Source organism: Scardinius erythrophthalmus (assembly GCF_964197995.2).
Source record: "Scardinius erythrophthalmus genome assembly, chromosome: 24".
Taxonomy (NCBI): domain Eukaryota; kingdom Metazoa; phylum Chordata; class Actinopteri; order Cypriniformes; family Leuciscidae; genus Scardinius; species Scardinius erythrophthalmus.
The window spans coordinates 29,890,197-29,908,427 of record NC_138244.1 but is presented as its reverse complement, the minus strand read 5'-3'; the positions used below and the strand labels follow the sequence as shown (position 1 = coordinate 29,908,427).

Genomic DNA, 18,231 nt, shown 5'->3' with positions numbered 1-18,231 from the left:
TCATGACTGAGAGCAGAACAGAACACACTCTTCATCATCACACAAGACTAAACTACAGCAATGAACACAATCAACATCTTCATCTGGACCATTTCACTGTTTATTCAAGGTCTGTGTAATACAGTTTTTACAATGATTATTAATTATCTTAAAAAAAAAAAAAATATATATATATATATATATATATATATATATATATATATATATATATATATATATATATTTATATATAATTTTTGTTTGTGTTTTCTTTCAGAGTGTAGGGGACAGTATACTGTAACTCAGAGTCCATTAATAACAGTTCAACCAGGAGAAGAAGTCAGAATAAACTGTAAAACCAGCAGTGATGTGCATGGTGGCAGTTACTTACACTGGTACTCACAGAAACCTGGAGAAGCTCCTAAACTCCTCATATATCTGACATCAACCCGTTATACTGGAACTCCATCTAGATTCAGTGGCAGTGGATCTGGCAGTGATTTTACTCTGACCATCAGTGGAGTCCAGACTGAAGATACAGGAGATTATTACTGTCAGAGTTATCACAATGTGCCAGTGTTCACACAGTGATAAAGAGTCGTACAAAAACCTCTGTCAGTCAGACGTCACAGTGACTGCACTGATACAGCTGAGAGAAACTGCAGCTGCTGATGGAGGATCACAAACTACACAATATCAAACCTTTCAGAGACTTTATTTATTTATTATGATGTAAGTAAACATTTAACACAATCTAATGTGGAGAAATGTGAGTGGTGCTTGTCGCTACAAAATTTATTATATTAAAACTTATATTATTACTGTAGGAAAGTCAATATCTTTAATTGCATTTACAAAATTCACCACTAGAGGGTCACATCTTTTACATAACTGAGTTCCCTATCAGTCGCTCACGTTTGAGGTTACGATGACGTGACGACATAATTGGGATCACTTCAGGGAGCCCTATCATCTTCGAGTGTCAACAGAACGAGCCAATGAATGCTGGCGTGTGTGAAACGCGTCACGCGCCGCGCAGCGCGAGTATAAACAGGAAGCGGGCGCACACACACATTGTCTTTCACTTTGGAGCCGATCTTCCTGTTTGACTTCAGATCTACAAGACTCTAATAATGTTGAAGACTCTTCAGACTCTCTGCCTTCAGTGTTGGTGTGACGGCGCGATCAGCGAGACGTCTGACGCCAGGCCTAGTGCTCGTATGCTTGTGTAACTTGTGCTAGGCTGGGTTCCATATGTGGTGATCCCTGCGGCGATCCCATATGCGTATTCCTCCACGACCAGCTCCCTGCGGTGAGGCCGTGTCTTTCCCTTGGCAGACTCCGCTCTGCCGTCTCTGTCCGGTGTCCTCCCCCTTCTCAGGCTGGAGCCCCCCCTATGATATACTCTATGATATGTCTCTAGCTGAAGTCACCCAGCTAAATTCACAGATCTTGACTGAGTCAGAATTAAATGATTTTGAAAGTGCTGTAAACAATTCTGATTTACAACATGCCAGAAAAGATGAATTGAGGGAGTTCTGAGAGTGTTAAAGAACATTGTTGGACCAAACATGGACTGGTCAAAGATCACTAGTTGTGTACAGAAGGATGAAACTGTAAGTGAGTACACTGAAAGATTTTGTCAGTCAGCTGCAGCATACAGTGGGATAGCTGACACTCCAGAGAAGGTGCTAGATGATTATGGTCTGCTTGTTCGCACATGGTTTGATGGTCTTTTATCAGAACATAGAAAGGCATTGCCTTTCTTAGACTTCTCAATGTCCACTAGAACCCTGTAAAACAACTTGGACAGATTAGCAACTTGGGAAAGAGACTCTGATGTCAAGGCAAGAGTAAAGAGTAAAAATTGCAGCAGCATCCTTTAAGGTCAACACAGAGAATCAACAGAAACGCAAATATCCTAAGAGAGAGGGCAGCTGTTATTACTGTGGTAAGCATGGACATTGGAGAAAAGAGTGTAGGAAAAACAAAAAGAACTTTAGAGAAGTTAACAATGTTACTCAGCTTCTACTCAGTCTGCTTGCTTCTCTGAAGCAGCCCCTCCCCTCGTCAGTAAACTCGTGGGGCAGCTTGATGAGGTGTTAACCATTTGGGCTGTGAGTGCTTAATTTCCCCAGTAACCTACAACAAAGATGAAATACTTTTTTTTTTTTTTTAAGAGCAAAAGGAAAGTGACTGTCTCAGCCTTCCTTTGGGGGACACTGGTTAACTACACTCACAGCCTTAAATGTTATGCTACAGCACAAGCCATTCACTTATCCATCCTCTATGGGTTATGATGTCTGCTATGACTGATGTTTTCATTGGAAGATGGAGATGTTGCACAGTAAAGTTTGCAGATCACCTACAGGGACAGAATAGGACACACAGACCAGTGAGGAGCCCAGGGAAGAACCGAAGTGCAACAGGCCTCGGGGGCCAACCCTGTGGTGAAGACTTCCTCATAGGTTTCCCCCTCTCAGTAGTTTATCCCCACCTTACTGGTCCATAGGTGTCAATGCAATACAGACTAGGTTATGGAAAAACACTATACAATCACAATGTATGTAATAAGGTTACGGTAGGTATTCAACCAGAATGCCTATTGCCGCCGCGGCAAAAATAAACCAGTCGCATTTCAAAGTCATGCACGAAATGACCGCCAGGTGGCGCAAAGGGATATTGTGCAAAACAGCAGCAATTGCCGCATTTTGAAATGTAAGTGGCGTTAATGTCAATTAACAGTAAGGATGAGATACAACAGAATAGAACATTTTTTAGGACAGAAAAATAGAATCAAAAGTTAAAAATAGAGACGAGAACATTATAGCCTATATTTCATATTGTAGCCTAGACGTCGGTGGGCGACATAAGCCTATTCCCCGGGGGAGCAGTGCCATAACAACAAAACAAACAAAAACAAACTTATAACAAAAGTAACAAACAAAAATAAATGTGGTGCAATGAAGCTGATTATTTTTACTGTTCTATTGAGGAATGAGCCGAATGAAGAGCGTTTCTCACTCATGAGCGAACACACACTGGAGAAACGAACGTTTGGGCATTCGTTTGGGCATACTCAGTGAGTAAATTCAAGACAGAGTGGTAGAACTTACGTTTCGATCATCTAGATGACACGGGTTCAAATCTCAAACAAACATGGACTACTGTAATTTTTATATTAGCCTATTAATGCATTTTAAAGCCTATTATTAATGCAGAGAGATCTGTCTAGCTCTAAAACTCTGTTACACCATATAGTTTTTTGCTTATATTTATAAAATAAAATTACCATGCATTTTCATTTTACACTAAGGAACAAATATTATACAACAGAATGACGTTACATCTGTATAATAATTCCAATCGTAATTTCAAAAGCAGTTATGTTAAAAAAAATATAGGCCTATATATATATATATATGGGGGGGGGGGTGTTCCCTATAGCCTACATAAACAGTTTTTGACAACATGGTTTTAAGCAAGGTGCGATTTGCCAGGGGGGGGGGGACATTTCAATAGACCACCAATAAAATCAGAACCAGCTTTTCAGTTGCGTTCATGGTTCTAGTGGCTGCTTTTCAAAATTTCACAAAGTGTTTTGAGATTATTTTTAATTAAATAGGCCTATTGAAGTTTATAATTAAGTGTTTTGGCACACCACGACGAGTGGCGCTAGGCATTGTTCTGAAGTCGGGTTTTATTCTGGCATGTTGAATTTGTGTTTGACAAACGCGGCGCGTTCATTTGGATTTATTTCTCTCATAACAGCTAAGATAACTTAATAGGCTACTCTGTAATTTTTCAGTCATACAGTCAGATAAGAGTAGAGTATAGCCTACATCGTTAAAAACTATACTTTCATTCATATTAGGCTAACGACAAAAGTTTGTCTGTCGTCTCTGTCTACGGGAACTGCGCGTCACAAAAATGAACCGAAAGCCACTTGCCTCAGTTCATTCACGATAAGAAATAGGCTATGTCTAAAGTCTTTAAATGTCTAAATATTTAATAAATGTTATCTGATTATGTAATCTTTATGAAACCGAGAGGTACAGAGGATCTACTCAAACATGTTTAGCTATCATGTGAGCGCTTCCCAATGAGGAAAGGACAAGGCAAGAGTGAAAATCTCGCTCTGAATTAAAATGTAAAAACAGATCAAATAAATGTATTTGTCGAAATATTGCGATATTGTTTCATTGAAGGTCATAATTTTTCTATAAATGTTATTTAATTTAACAGCAGTACGAAGCGCTGTGGTTAAAAAAAAAAAAAAAAAATTATTCACAAATCGCACCCTGGTTGTAAAGATCAAAAGACCCCTGTGGAATTTAATATTGAGTTGAACATTTTGTTCATGACAACAAATGAACATGCGTTTGAAGATTATATTTAGTTTTGCTTGGAAATAGCTGTCCCAAACCGGAGAAGCGTTTTAATTATTGAAATAATGAAATATTTAGTAATAAACTTTTATGACAGAAATATTGCTACATGTAGCCTAAATTATTTAATTTTATATATATATATATATATATATATATATATATATATATAGATAGATAGATAGATAGATAGATATAGATATTATGTACATTAACATTTTAGGTGAATATATATATGCCTGGTATTCTACACTTGATCTTGCAAGCGGATATTGGCAGGTGCAGGTAGAGGAAGGGGACCGGGAAAAGACCGCATTTACCACGCCCTTTGGATTGTTTGAATGGGATCGGATGCCCTTTGGACTTCGCAACGCCCCTGCTACGTTTCATCAAGCTGTCCTGGCTTCCCTGGCTGTTTTCTGATCAAATCACAATTAATCTTATGATCTGTTAAATCATCTGTTAAATCATAATCTGTTCTCTAAGCTGTTAAGATAGAAAATCAGTAAAAAATAAAGAGTCATTTAAATTTGGAGTCAGAATTAAAATTAGAAATCAACTGTTTAATAAATTAAAGTGATTTTTCAGAAAGCGCCAGAAAAGACTGAATACCTGAAGCGCTGAATACCTTCGACCACAGCGTTGGATTCTGTTTTTGGGCCAGTGGATGGAGTTTACTGTTGATTTGCACCAAAAATACCTTCATACGTTACTGTCGGTCGGTGTGAGCAGCTGCTGCTTGCATTGCTTACTCTTTCAGACCTGGATTATTTTATATCTGCCTGTTAAATTCTTATTCTTAACGAATTTGAGTTGAAATGTCAATGAAGAACAAAAGCTGGAATGTGAACAGAGGAAGGGGTCGTACTGTACGTGGTCTGTAAAAATACTGGCGATATCAGTTAAGAAAACATTTTTCAGTCCTTAACAGTCTAACGTTTAAGGACACGGGGTAACAGTCATAGGCCTACTGCAATGAGACAGGGGTAGCTGGAGTAATGGGGTAATGGGCGTGTCGAAAGGTAGGGGGGGGGGGTCGATTGTAAAATTTCAATCGTTTGTAAAATTACAATCAATTTTAAGATTGTTTAAAGGAATGGTAAAAATAATAATAATAATAATAATAAAATAAAATAAAAATCCTGCTTTTTAAGGACTTTTCAGTGAATCATTTCTTCTTCCCCCTCCAGATTCTCCAGGATCCAGCTGATTACTGGCAGTTTGGTGGAGGGTTTTTCTTTCGCTGCTACATTGCACTATCACTTCTGGTACGGATTCACTGACCTTTTGTGAAATGTTTTGATTTGACTTAATTTAATAAAAATGTACTTAATTTAATTTAATTAGTACAATGTATACTGTAGTTAGGACTCTGAATTAAAACAGTGTAATGTTTCTCCACAAATATTATCAGATATATATTGTTGATTTCTTCGTCTGTTTTAAAGATGAAATCATGACCTTATGATGATAGTAACTGACACGTGGAGTAATATTAAAAAGAAATCAACTCCACCTCGGGGATCTGAAGATCTGCTTGTGAATAAATGGTTGATATTGTAAATTTACATCTGAATACATCAAATATGTGTTTTAGAATGGATAGTGTTTTCTTCCCGACTGTAATTGAACTGTAAAGTGAAATTCTTGTACATGACTTATTTTGTATTCAGTTTTCAGGGTTTTTGCTTTTATTTATTCAGGATAGTGCAGACAGTGGAGGAGAAGTGAAGAGGGAGCGAGAGGAAGGCTGGGACTCTGTCGAGCGCTGCACAAGGCTTCACATTTTATTGAGAATTTAAAAAACTTTTTTTACTATACATTTTTAATATTAAATGTATTTAATTTAAGGTTTACTTTAATTGAACAAAAACTGTCTTCAAATATTCCACTTAGATTTCTACAGGTTTTTAACATTACATCGAAAACATCATTTTCGCTGCAAGTTTAAGTTTGAGATGTTTTTCATCTGTTTTAGAAAGTATTTTTTAACTTTTTTGGTTTTGTTTTCCAAAATAAAACTTGTTTTACAATCTTGAGCATGTGTTAACTCTTTATTAAATGTGTTTGTAATTAAGCCATTGCTGCCAGTCATTTGACAGTTAACAGTCTTTTAGTGTACAGTATGTGCAGTTAATCACACACTCAGTCAGCACTGCCATGACTCATGTTCCAACTGCAAACTAGTTTGTAATTGAATGTACAATTGTATTCTTCCATGATGAAAGGTAAGACAGTGAAACAATTAACGTCCCGATATCAACAGTGATTCAATTTGCAAAACCGAAGCATAATTCAACGTTGGTGTATACTTTGGGATTGCGGGTCTCATCATCCGCAAAACCCGCAAAACCCACAGTATATGATGAGCCACTCAGTAACAGGGAATAGTTAAGATGTTGCACAATAATCCATAGAATATTGCTTTTGGGTATTAAATAATTCAAATGGTCATTTAGACCAAACCGAAAAATACCTGTGAGAGCAGCATCATTAAAGTCCACAGTTCACAGAGTTCCTCCACATACGTCTCCACGGGACGATTCCCCTGGCGTAGATGCAGGAGGGCCACTGCTGGGTTCATAGGAGAAGGTCAAGTATTCTTTAAGGATCCACTGCAGGCAAGCCTGTAGAACCCAAGTGCAGTTTAATTAACATAAACTAAATACAATGACACGGGGGGGCTTGACACGGCAAAAGACCATAACCTCACCAACAGTGGGACATGGACAATACTTGACAAGGAACAAGGCAAACATGAGGGCTTAAATACACAAGGCTAAATGACAAGACAAGGGACACCTGTGAACATAATCAAGACAATTAACCAATGACAAGACACATGACAGGATCACAAGTCTAGAACAGGGAATCACATGACAAGACAGTGACATGAAACATGAACCAAAAACCAAAGCAAACCATGACTTATACGTATAAAAAGAGAAGTGGTTTGGAGTATTGATGCTTGTTGCTTACAGAAATGTAAATGTGTGATTGATTTGAGGATGCTTTCCATCAAAACACATTTTATAAAATAAATATTTTATCTTTTGACAATAAACTCAAGAGGGCAAATAAATCATTCATCCCTTTCCTTGGTCTCCCTCTCTCTCCTTTATTCTCTCTCAATTGCTTCTTGATGTCTTCTTTCTTCTATCTTTCGGTCTTCTCGTTCCCGTCTGTCCTCCCGCTCTTGTCTTTCTCTTTCTCTACGTTCCTCCTCCTCCATTTCCCGCCATCGTCTCTCCTCCTTCTCTGTTGCTTCTCGCTCTCTCCTAGATCAGGTCCTCAAACTTGTGTCTTCTTTCTCTCGCTGGCTCTGGTCTCACTGAGGATGAAGAGCCCACAGCAACATCGGGCCGGATGAGGCAATAAGGGCCGGTGGAGTGATGGAGGGTCTCGTCCACTTCCAGGACTCTGCTGTGGCTCCTCATCCTCAGTGCTCACAATACATCACTCATTTTAATCACTCCATTTACATAGTCATTAACTGTTGCATTAGTAGTAACACAATCATTATACTTTATATTTCTGTTTAAGGTTTTCCCTTATTTATTTATTTTACAAATGTGGGCTACTTTGCCTTGCAGGCTCTGCTCCACTGCAACAAGTGATCAGAAATCAAGAATCAAAAACTGAAAATGAAAATGAACTGGAAGACAATACATATATTTTTTAATAATTATTTTCTATAGTACTGTATACTTACTCAAAACCTTTGATTGTGTGTGTGTTCATCGGTCCCTGTAACATCCAAACACGATTTAATGTTAGATCTGTCATTTATGTGATCAAAAGGCTACTAAATCATAGACAAATAAAATCTAAAAATTATCTTCAGTTATGTAAATCTTTATGTAAATTAGTAAAATAAGCATTTATGTGTGTAATGTAAAGTGTTGACAAAAGCTTAGGCCAAATGGATGACATTATAGCACACATTCAACACACACACGGCTATCTGATGTGTTTTCATCTGGAAGATGTATTTTTAAGAGTTTCATCTGCCATACTGTACGTCTGTCAAATGTCCCCCGTCAAATATTAAACACACATTTAGGAAACGTCTATGTTGCATTTGGTTAAGAATGAATCCGCACTTTTTTTTAAACAAACGTTTATCAGATGTTTGTACACAGTTAAAGCAATGCTGTCAAGAAAATGATGTTTAAAAAATAATGAGGAAGTTGTTTGATAATGTGTTTGTGACTGATCTACAGTCTTCAGGATAATGATTTAAATAGAGAGAGTCACTTTGCATTGTCAGCACATGCTTCAGTGCTCTGAGAGTGTTTATAGTGCTGTGAGTTTAACACTTCATGACTGAGAGCAGAACAGAACACACTCTTCATCATCACACAAGACTAAACTACAGCAATGAACACAATCAACATCTTCATCTGGACCATTGCACTGTTTATTCAAGGTTTGTGTAATACAGTTTTTATAATGATTATTAATTATCTTAAAATGTGAAATGTATATATTTATCATTTGTGTTTTCTTTCAGAGTGTAGAGGACAGATCACTGTAACTCAGAGTCCATCAATACCAGCAGTTCAACCAGGAGAAGAAGTCAGAATAAACTGTAAAACCAGCAGTAGTGTGTATTTCTCTAGTCCTTATCATTATTTAGCCTGGTACTCACAGAAACCTGGAGAAGCTCCTAAACGCCTCATATATTTGGCAACAACCCGTTATACTGGAACTCCATCTAGATTCAGTGGCAGTGGATCTGGCAGTGATTTTACTCTGACCATCAGTGGAGTCCAGACTGAAGATACAGGAGATTATTACTGTCAGAGTTATCACAGTGGTAATGTGTTCACACAGTGATAAAGAGTCGTACAAAAACCTCTGTCAGTCAGACGTCACAGTGACTGCACTGATACAGCTGAGAGAAACTGCAGCTGCTGATGGAGGATCACAAACTACACAATATCAATGTTTAGCAAAGTTTCTAAAGACCTTAAAGGTAAATATGATATAAGATTTTCTTTATGCTAAAATACATTAACCCAGTTCATTGTTCATTGACTAATATTAGATTGTCATTCATGTGTGTCTCTCCCTCAAATGCAGGGCCGGCTCAGGCTCCGCTGGTTCCCTAGGAGAGATTTTAGATAGATCATTCATATGAATTACAACTTACTATAATATAACATGAATACTGATAAATGTTAACATAAATATTAAATAAATAAATGTTGAAATAAATAATTTATAAAAACATCTGAAAAAAAAAAAAAAATCACAATAATTAAACTACAAATCAACAAAAGGTGCAAAAACTCTATTACATGATACAGTCCAGCACACTAGAGCTCTTATACCCCTTTTCCACCAACAAAAACCGGGTGCTGGTTCAGAGCCAGAGCCAGAGCTGGTTCAGAGTTGGTTCGACTGACGAGCTTACTAAGAACCGGTTTGCCTTTCCACCGGCTAGAGAGCCACAACAGAGCCAGATCTTACGTCACTGTATACGTCTCATGTTGCCCAGCAACCGCTAGTGCGGTAGCGCCGAACACAAACACGCCAGGCTTGTTCGAGATGCATCGGCTTCTCGCAGATCGATCGCCGCATGACATCAAAGCACTGCGATAGCGATCTAAAAGCACAACACTCCCGCAGCTGATCGGTCCTCGCCGCTCCGATGCATCTCGAACAAGCCATCAACAATAACGGACGTTGCAATACTATGGATGCTCATGGGTTTACAAAAATACATCGGAATCCAACGCGTTCGTGCAGCTCGCCGTAACTTACATAGACGGATATTATAATCGAGCTGCTATTAGCTCGACTAGCTGCTATTTAAAAATGGCGGTCACAAGTTTCTATTCGTCTTGTTGGTCACGGTAACCCCGCCCCCAGCCCCTGACGCAAGCGGTTCTTTCTTGGCTCCGTTCTAGACCCTGCAATGATTTGGTGCTACTTAAGAACCAGTTTTACTGGTTCGGAGCTGGTGCTTTGGCGGTGGAAAAACAAAGAACCGATTTGAAACTAGGCTCTGGCTCCGAACCAGCACCAACTCTGCCTTGGTGGAAAAGGGGTATTAGTCTCAAAGTCATCAATGACTGAATCAAAAGCCAAGTTGTGAGACCCATGATGACTGATGCTGATCTCTGCAGGTCCACTTAGACGCTCTCGGCTCATGGTAGACCTCATGTGTGTTTTAATCAGCTTGATCTCTGAAAAGCTCCTCTCCGCAGCCGCTACAGTCACTGATACTCTCAGTGCACACACATGTTTGAGCAGATTTCCTGCAGTCGCTTTTCATGATGAAACTCAGGAATCTCCATGGTGGTCATGTTGAAACTTCTCATTTCTAGGGCGAGTTGTTTTCATCTATGTCTGATTGTCCACCATTACTTAAAGTGCCGCTTAGTGTCTCACACACTGCTGCATCAGTTCTTCATTTTTCATCTTAGGGAAGTTGACAAGAACACCAAACTTCTCCTTGACCTCTGCCAAGGTCTTGAACCTCTCCTCCAGTGACACAATGGCCACATCCACCACTACATTACACATGTTCTCCATCCTCTTCAGTGCATCACTGATGGGCTCATCTGGACATTCATATGAGAACTGTCTACGTGTTGATCACAGCCTCTTCTCTTTGAGAACAGCATCCGCTTTCATTTCTTCACACATCTCTCTTGCTAAAGCTGGAGCTGAAGCAAAGCCTTTACCGCGGTAGTCAGTCAAGAAGGTTTTTGTTTTGCCAAGCCGGTCCACTGCTGTATCCAGCTGAAACACACTGCATCAGCTTACTGAAGTGTTCCTTCACTTGTGGCTTGTCCTCCACTGACACAGTCCTAATGACAACTGAGAGCTGCTCTGTGTGGCTTATATAAGGAGTGCAATCCAGTTTAATGGAAAAGTATTAGCAAAGTTCAGCCGTAAACAAAACAAATGAAGCAGAACTGGCCCATATCTGGCCCAGACACCAAAGTTGCTGTGGCCCAGATCCGGCCCACACTTGACACTTTCATCTGGCCCACATACCGTGTGGAATGATGGCACGTGGGCGGTCCGCTCCTGTTTGCCGGATATGGGCCACAGTCAAGTGTGGGCCAGATGTGGGCCAATTCGGCTTCATTTATTTTGTTTATGGCTGACATGCGGCATTGCTATGGCTTAATTGTGGCCCATAAAAATAAAAACCCCTACCTTTATCTCCCCTATCCCATTTATCTTGCCACAACTTTTTAACATGTTTTTTAATCATTGACTTAGCCTCTGATTTTGATATTTTATTAGAGTCACATTTGTCACTTTCAAAGCCTGTTTAGCAAACTTGTCTGCCAACTCATTACCAGCCATACCTACATGAGCCAGAACCCAAACAAACTTTACATGCGTCCCCCCATTTTGAATACTATGAAGAAAAGTCAATATCTCACACACAATATCATACCTTTCACTTGAGTTACCTAATTTAAAATTTTCTAAGGCTGACAACGAATCTGAACATACAACTACTCTTAGTCACGGTAGACGTATTCTCTGTTCCTTTTAGTCTCGTGTTTATGTTGTTGTGTGAGCGCGTGTGTAGTGGGTGTGAGTGTATGACATCACCTGATCCGCTCCAGCTGATCATCATCACTTCACCAGCTGCAAGCAATATCACCTCTCTATAAATACTTACTGTTGTTGTATCATCCTTGTCAGATCGTTTGTTGATGTCTTCCGTGTTGGTGTTCCGGTGTCCTGTTCCTGCCTCGTGTTCCTGTTCCAGTTTCTCCGTGGATTTCGTCTGTCTTCTCACCATCACCATCACTGCACTTCATCACGGATTCTGACCATCTTGTCCCTGCGTCACCCATTCAGTCGTCGGGATCATTGGAGGAGTTCATTCATCACAGTATCCGAAGAATGGATTCACAGCAACAGGAGATCGGCGACACGGGTCGCGCAGTACAAGCCCTGGTGACGCAGGTATCTGAGCTCACCCAGCAGATCCATCGCCGACAGATTCCCGCTGCGCCGCCCACACCGGCCGTTCCTCCTGCAACACCTGCGAGACCCTCCCAGTCTGAGCCTTGTCTACCCACACCGGAGCCTTATTCAGGTGAACCAGCTTTTTGTAGAGCATTCTTGACGCGTTGTTCAATGCACTTTGCTCTTCAACCACAGACTTTCAGCACAGAACAGGCCAAAGTGGCGTTTGTTCTCACATTGTTGACTGGGAGGGCAGCACTCTGGGGAACGGCGGTGTGGGAGAATCAGAATCCATGCTGCGCCTCGTTCCAGACCCTCGCCGCCGAGATGAAGAAGGTCTTTGACCGAGCGCTCTCGGGGAGAGAGGCTGCCAGAACATTGGCGGATCTTCGACAAGGTGAAAGATCAGTTTCCGATTTTTCTATCGAGTTCCGGACCCTGGCGGCGGAGTGCGGATGGAACGAGGAGGCGCAGTGGGATATGTTCCTGCATGGGTTGGCTGACCACGTCCAGAAGGAGATCTACGCCTTGGATCAACCCACCACACTGAACAGGTTGATCGATCTAGCTCGGCGGGTGGACGCTCGGCTGTCCAGGATCGAGCGCCGAGTCCCGTCCACCCGTACCTTCGGAGGGGTCGACGGTTCAAGATCCAACGGCAGGGATGTGGTCAGCCCCGTCTACGATCCCGAGCCCATGCAGGTGTGTCGAGCTCGGCTTTCCCGGGAGGAGAGGGAGAGGCGGAGGTCCCAGGGCCTTTGCCTGTATTGTGGAGGAGCGGGACATTTTTCTTACAACTGCCCGGGTAAAAGGCCAAGCCCGATAGTAAACTTGAGGCTACTGTCGGGTGGGATCTCCACCAGGAAGACCTCATCAGCTATTACATCTACCTCCACACTCCCCCCGGTAAGACTAAGATGGTCAGTACACCAGCACGACTGTCAAGCACTTCTGGATTCTGGGGCTGAGGGTAATTTTATGGATCACTCCTTTGCACAGCAGTTACAAATCCCCCTCAAACCCCTCACTCACAGAATCGCAGTTCACGCACTTAGTGGACAAGTACTTCCCACCATTTCACTCTCCACTGAAGATTTAACCCTCATCATTTCCGGCAACCACTCTGAGACTATTTCATTCTACATCATGGATTCACCTCTGGCACCTGTCGTCCTCGGACATCCCTGGCTCATTCAACACAACCCCCGAGTGGACTGGCATCATAAAACCGTGCTGGAGTGGAGCAAGGAATGTCATAAGTCTTGTCTCGTGTCTGCTTGTTCATCTGTACCTGTTTCTGTTTTTCAGGAGGAAACAGGGGATTTGTCTAACGTGCCCGCGGAGTATCTGGACCTGAAGGAAGTGTTCAGTAAGTCTCGTGCTGCTTCTCTTCCTCCACATCGTCCCTATGACTGTGCTATAGATCTACTGCCAGGTAAGTCTCCGCCTAAAGGCAAGTTATATTCACTCTCTATTCCTGAGAGGGAGGCTATGGAGAAATATATTTCTGATTCTCTAGCAACCAAGTTCATTCGCCCTTCCTCTTCTCCAGCGGGGGCGGGATTCTTTTTTGTGGGGAAGAAGGACGGTTCTCTGCGACCTTGTATTGATTACCGGGGGTTGAATAACATCACGGTAAAAAATACGTATCCTTTGCCGTTGATGTCTTCAGCTTTCGAGAGGTTGCAGGGAGCGTCCGTCTTCACAAAATTGGACTTGCGTAACGCTTATCATTTGGTTCGCATTAGGGAGGGGGATGAGTGGAAAACTGCCTTTAACCCTCTGGGGACCAAGCTGTTTTTGGGGTCCTTGAGATGTTCTGACATGCCTTGATATTTGTGCTTTTTTCAGTTATTTATAAACATGTTAATGGAAAAGGTGTAAATTCACTCTATATAGCACAAAGAGGGCTACCATAATATGTGAGCAACGTGTATGTAGATGTTTGTATTTTTAAGAGAATAATGTTTATGCGTGGTTATTGGAAAAAAAATAAAATGAAAGTTGCTGATTTAAGAACACAAAACACATATTAAATATGTGTCCACAAGACTTTTGACTAATTGTGTCGACTAAATGTTTTCCCTTTGAGTTCTAGCTTCAAAATTATGTGAAAATCATCCTGCCTAATTGTTCACATAAAACACTACATTGATTTAAACATTGTAAAACAGTTTTTTTGTCAGAAGAGGTTTATGCGTGGGAGTGGTAATGGGTCATCAATATTAATGAGATTCAGACCAGGGGTGTGACATAGACGCTCCCTCATGTGCTAATGGGGCATCAAGTGAAGCAGCCTGAACAAAGAATGAGGAGATTCAAATGTTTTGTTTTTCAATCTGTTTTATTGTAATTTTGTAAAAACAAAAGTAAAGGCAGGTATCTCACAGTAAATGCTTATGCTCCGTTGATGCGAGCTCTAAGCAAATCAAATGTGACCAAAATAAATAATCAGTCGGCTATAAACAAAGCAATTGTGAGCGATAAATAAACAAAAGTACGGAGTGAACAAGCTACATTCCTTTTAAAAAAAGTTACAAAACATATGTAACATCAACCAATCTCCAAAAATAAATAATAAAGTCATACAGGCTCATATTATTAACACTAAGTATAAACAAAATTGAACTAACATCTGTAAAATAGTGGGTAAATATGTACTTACTCTTTCTGATTTCTGACTGTGTTGCTAAGCGCACTCCGAGTTGCAGGCGGAGGTAGTGATGAAGCAACATTCCTTTTAAAAAAGTTGAAGAATATTATTACATAAATATAACTATAGTAGCATTAGTCTATAATGAATAACTGATGTAAATAATTTTAGACGCGTGCAATAAGCCTATATGCGTGTCAAATGGGCCATTACCGGAGAGGCACACCGCAAACATTATCCTAACACATTTGTGCACTTCATTAACTGGGTATATTTACACATTTCAGCACATTTACACACATTTACAACTGATATTTGCGAGCATGCATCGTTAATGATAATGAGGCAGCATTTATACAGTCAAAATATAATCTAAACACATACTAGGCCTACTTTCTAAAATAATTTCTAAATTCTATCTTTCATACATAATGATCTAAACATATCATTTAGGCTACACATACAAATACAAATTTCCTAACCAAGGGGTGTAGCATATGTACACAAAAAAACAAAACAAAACATTTTTGACGTTGAAATGGTACGAGATATTAAATTCATGGTATAGATATGCACTTTCATTAGATCGTGTTGAATATAGGTAGATATCAAATGTCAATACTCTGGATGGCAAGTCCACCCAGTATAATATGTAAGCTCATGTTTTGAATAGCTTGTCAACTAATGCAAGTAAGACTAAATACTTACTCATCCGAAATTCTATCCACGGCTGCATCAAGTCGCTCTTCAAAATACAAACGGTCGTCATCAGAGTAGTCGCGCTCCTCTTCTGATGAAAATCTTGACTCTTCGTCGCTAGTATCCAGGACGAACTGAAGGGCTTCCACACTGGTGTACCGTGTCATCTTCCCAACGCGCAGGTGACGAAATGATGAAACTTGAAGCATTTAATGCATTTGCTTGGGGGCGTTTACCTGTTTTGCATAGATGGCTTAGCACATTATCATGTGAATAGCGCGCTCCGTGAGTAGGCGTGAACGAATTAAAGTCAATGAGCTCGTAATGAGCTCGACTGGAATCGCTCTCTTTTTATACAGATTACAGAAGCTGATAATATTTGTTTTTTATATAAATGACTTCATTTAAAAGATGCGATCTCAAGCTTTATGCCCGTGGGTCTGTTTGCCTGTTTGACTGAATTTTCGCGGAGTTATAGATCATTTTCGAACGCGTTTCAAATGGGAGCTTACTGACAGAGAGAAGGCAGAAATCGCATCATGTTAAAGTTTCTTTATTTGTCAAAAAGCAAAACACTTTATTTTTATTGTGAGTATACAGAAAAAAAATAGAAACTGAACAGGATCGATTGATGTATAACACGAAAATTAAAGATCAAAATTAACAGAGCATTTTGTGTTTATTTTTCACTGCTAAAAAAAAAAACGAGCAAAACGCGCCGGCGCGTTTTTGGTCCCCAGAGGGTAAACACCCCCAGGGGGCATTTTGAATATTTGGTCATGCCCTTCGGGCTGTCCAACTCCCCGGCAGTTTTCCAGGCACTGGTCAAAGATGTGTTGCGAGATATGATTGATCAGTTCATATATGTCTACCTGGACGACATATTGATTTTTTCTTCTTCTCTCCAGGAACATGTGCAACACGTCCGACGAGTGCTCCTGAGGTTGCTAGAGAATGGGCTTTTTGTCAAGGCGGAGAAATGCGAATTTCATGCACAGTCAGTTCCTTTCCTTGGGTACATCGTGTCGTCTGAGGGGATGCGGATGGACCCTGAGAAGATCAAGGCTGTGGTAGAATGGCCAAGCCCAGATTCTCGCAAGGCCCTGCAGAGGTTTCTGGGGTTCGCCAACTTCTATTGGCGTTTTATTCGCAATTTCAGCCAACTAGTCGCACCTCTGACTGCCTTGACCTCCCCCAGAATGACGTTCAGGTGGTCTAACACAGCCGAGGCTGCGTTTACTAAACTGAAAGGCCGCTTTGCTTCAGCCCCCATCCTTGTCGCCCCTGATCCTTCACGTCAGTTCGTGGTGGAGGTCGATGCGTCAGAGGTGGGAGTAGGTGCAGTGTTGTCCCAACGCTCCCCTGTAGACGTCAAGGTTCACCCGTGCGCGTTTTTTTCTCATCGGTTGTCCCCAGCAGAACGTAATTACGACATTGGCAACAGACAGTTGTTGGCAGTCAAGTTAGCGTTGGAGGAATGGCGCCACTGGTTAGAAGGGTCAGGGGTACCTTTTATCGTCTGGACTGATCACAAGAATTTAGAGTATATCCGCACTGCTAAAAGACTGAACTCCAGGCAGGCTCGGTGGGCACTCTTTTTCGGTCGTTTTGAGTGTGCTATTTCTTACCGTCCGGGTTCTAAGAACGTCAGACCCGACTCCCTATCTCGCATATTTGATTTTTCCGAACGCCCGACTACTCCCGAGTGCATTTTGCCCGAAACTCTAGTCGTTTCCACACTCTCATGGGAGATCGAATCGAGGGTCCAGAAGGCCCTAGAAGGGGTAACGCCTCCGCCCAGTGGTCCACCGAGTCGCTTATTCGTGCCGGAGGGATTACGGTTCGACGTTATCCAGTGGGGTCATGGTTCCAACGTGGCGTGCCATCCAGGAGTTAATCGCACTAGTTTTTTAGTCAGGCAACGATTCTGGTGGCCACGTATGACTCGCGACATTCACGATTTTGTCTTGGCTTGCTCGGTTTGTGCCACTGGTAAGACTTCCAATCGACCTCCTGATGGGTTACTTCAACCGCTGTCGGTTCCTTCGAGACCCTGGTTCCATATCGCTCTAGATTTCATTACCGCCCTCCCACCCTCTCAAGGGAACATGGTCGTTTTGACTGTGGTGGACCGGTTCTCGAAGGCAGCCCATTTTGTCCCCTTACCCAAATTACCCTCAGCTAAGGAGACAGCGGTAGTGGTCGTAGACCACGTCTTTCGCTTACATGGCCTCCCGATTGACGTGGTCTCTGACAGGGGACCCCAATTCGTGTCCAAATTTTGGCGAGAGTTTTGTAGATTACTGGGGGCGACGGTTAGTCTGTCCTCAGAGTTTCATCCCCAGAGCAATGGTCAAACCGAGAGAGCCAACCAAGATTTGGAGAGGGTGTTGCGATTTTTGGTGTCCAAGAATCCTTCCTCATGGAGCCAACAACTCTCTATGGTGGAGTACGCACACAACACGTTGCCAGTGTCGGCCACGGGCCTTTCGCCATTTGAGTGTAGTGTAGGTTACCAGCCACCTATTTTTCCCAGTCTGGAATCTGAGGTTGCGGTCCCCTCCA

The 18,231-nt window shown here is 41.4% G+C and overlaps 1 long non-coding RNA gene across 1 annotated transcript; it reads left to right on the top strand.

Moving 5' to 3' along the window:
• Positions 1-2: 2 nt before the first annotated feature.
• Positions 3-6,405, top strand: LOC308684202. Its single transcript, XR_014029331.1, has 4 exons — positions 3-109; positions 257-3,061; positions 5,558-5,635; positions 6,071-6,405. It is a non-coding gene; the product is annotated as an uncharacterized lncRNA (long non-coding RNA).
• Positions 6,406-18,231: the final 11,826 nt, after the last annotated feature.